A 3,240-nucleotide genomic window follows, 5' to 3' on the forward strand; every position below is an offset into this window, starting at 1 on the left:
ATTTGTCTCTCTTCATCAACGACCTGTGGCAAGGAAGGGTTGCAGTCCTTGTCAAGTAGACTCAGTTTATTTATTCATTTATTTTTTTATTTTTTCCGGCTTCAATTAACACTGCATTGCTGTAAATTACGAGCAACAAATACAAGCAAAATGGTTAAAATAAGAAAACTACGCGTAACCGAATGCTGATTTATTGCATCTGAGTATTATAATTCATGACGAGTTTTTAATATATTCAATAGCTTTTCCTAAAGTTTACATTGCTCTGTGGACCGGGGATAATTCGATGTCTGTTTCTTGATGATATCTTGGATTGCAACTGGAAAACAAAATGTGCGAAGAAAGTGTGATTATGGTAGAATTAGATCAATGCAAAAGTTCCTGGAGTTCTCGGGTGTATTTGGTTCATATTCTGTGTAACATGAACTCAAAGCGGGTCAGAATTAAAATTGTGAGTGAGACAATTCAATGCCTACATTAGACAATACTGTCATTTTACAAAACAACAGGTGTATTCACGAAAAACATGTTAATTAACTCTAAAAACATCGGCAAATATTTAAACGGTTCAAGAATGCAAAGGTCCTACTGAGAAAGTACCGGATATCGATTTATTGACGAACCGGATTCAAAAGTATACAGACACAATCTTCGCGTTCATATTTTACGTGTAAATGCTAAAACGAATCCATGGATCTAGAAACTTTAACCCTAGTTTAACCACAGTGTAATGACATAATGGGCTCGCTTTAGCACTTCGACATACCCTGCAGAGGTAATTCTCTGTTCCATTATCGTACTCATAATATAGCCTCACAATAACAATTTTTGTATATATCGTGTTTCATATACCAAAGTTCAAGATAAACACACAAATTAAGCTCACTGTTTTCTTTTTGTGTATTTTTTATTGTCGTCATGGTAACATTGATTTACTAAAATATTAATCCTGACCAACTTCAATGCAAAACAAATCAAAGGCTCCTGTGAGCCAACTTTGTAAATGCAGAAGTGAATAGCTTTCTTTTTTTTATGTTCTTTTTTTTTTATAAGTACCTCACAAGTAGTGTAAAAGGCACCACGATCTCCTCTTTTTTTGCGGAGGATGCGGGGGATTCTCATTAACATGCGTAGAATGCGGAAGATTCTTATCACTGTGCGGAGGTATACATTAACCTGCGGAAGTATTCATTAAAGAACTGCGTATACAATAACTTGCATATATTAACCGTGGTGCTATTAATTGTGGTGCTCTGAGACACAAAAAGGGGAATACAAACTCTTTACCTCCCTAGCGAAACCGAGAATGGGAGCGATTAATTCGATTCCATGACCTAATTTGACCTGTATATTTCAGTTGATAAAACAACAAACGATTTTGAACTGTATATCACTGTGCATGTGTGCTTGACTCAAACTTTTTTTTTGTCTAAACTCGCATTGAAATTCGATCATATACTTCGCTAAACGCGAACGAAGTAAATTACAGTTACTGTATTAGTTTTATCGGTAGTTTATTTCCACTCAAGAATGTCAGTGTTTATCGATTAATAAGTTCACAAAACGTGTTGTAAGAATGAGGCTGTTTAACGGTCTCTGGTCTTTCATTGAAATAGGTTTTTGTAAACCCAATCAGGGTGAAGGTTTTCAAGGAAAACAATGGAACAAGTCCAGGCAAGTTTATTGTACAATTGTGAAGAAACCAGTTTTTTTGAAACTGGTCAGTCTGGATAAACTCGTAGTATAGGATCGCGTAATAAATAAATGTTCGAGGGATTCTTTCTCTTGTTCACAGAATGTGCATAATGGTGAAGTTATTAGACCTATTTTACTGAGGAATGAATTCGTTACTGAGTATCTATTTAAAATTTTATATTGGAATTCCTGCGATTTTGTATCCACGAGGACTTTAAATGGCAATTTGTTTATTTCGTGCCAATTTAAACGTAAATTTCTTTTGCGCAGTTGGAGTGCTTTCATACATGTGCGTTGAAATCGATAAAGCTGTTTCGAAAAATGTTCATAAGGAAATAAGAGCAAAGTGAGAAGTGAATAGTGGTAACCGTAGAGTGGTACTTGTATCAAACTACGCTACAAGGATTCGTGGATGCCATGCTGCATTGCGGGAATGCATTATGTATAAAAAATGAAACAATTAAATTACACATGCGCTCTGATTCCTTCCGATACGCGAAGCAACGTAAAGGTGGACGTGTGCGTTCTTTTGGTGGTTTTTTTGCGTGGTTGCCAATCGATAAAAAAGCGTCCAGTGTTTCTTCCAAGAACCTTCGTATTTATTGCGGCTTCGTCAGCGTTTATAACATCGGAAGAAGCTTTCAATCTTGCTAAAGTTGCTATTTTGGCTTTATCCATGTGAACGGCCGTAAATATAGAAACACATCAAGCGTTTTCGATGATTGTCATATGCATTAGCAAATTTTCAGTGTGTTCGTTTGTTCTGATGAATCGATCTTATCGCACACACTGGACCCGGAATGAAATTTATTGCGAGTTCTGTCAGCGTTTAAAACATCGGAAGAAGCTTTCAATCTTGCTAAAAATACTATTTTGGCTTTATCCATGTGAACGTAAATGTAGAAATACATCAAGTGTTTGCGATGATTGTCGTATGCATTAGCAAACTTTCAGTGTTTACATTTGTCCTGGTGAATCGATCTTATCGCTCACGCTGGACCGCGAATGTAATTTATTGCAGCTTCTATCAGCGTTTTTCGACATCTGTATAGAAATACATCAAGCGGCGTTTGCGACGATTGTCGCTACACATTAGCAAATTTTCAGTGTTTACATTTGTTCTGGTGAATCGATGTTATTGCTCACACTGGATCCCGAATAAAATTAATTGCAAAGCTGAAGTTTTAGTTTCCTTTGAGAACTGTATCGTATGCGACTTCTGTCACGTGCACTGCTCGCGCAATGCAAAATATTCAACTGAGGCCGTGTATACGAGAGACTGAAAAGCCGTGGGTTAGCTACGCGCGAATTAGCCATATAAATGCGTCGGACAATGACAGTTTTGTCGTGGCTTAGCTACGCGTTGACTTAGTTAAGCCTAACCTTTCTATAAAGAGCGAATTCTTTTACGTGTACTTCACCGCTGACGTAAGAAGCGGCTCTGGTATAAACAGCCTTAATTTCCACCCCTACGATTGTCGTAAGATGACAGTTTACATGTCGTATTGCGATAAGCTGTCGTTTAATTTAAACAAAACAATTTGA

This window comes from Pavona decussata, unplaced genomic scaffold (assembly GCF_977016875.1).
Source record: "Pavona decussata unplaced genomic scaffold, jaPavDecu1.1 SCAFFOLD_217, whole genome shotgun sequence".
Taxonomy (NCBI): domain Eukaryota; kingdom Metazoa; phylum Cnidaria; class Anthozoa; order Scleractinia; family Agariciidae; genus Pavona; species Pavona decussata.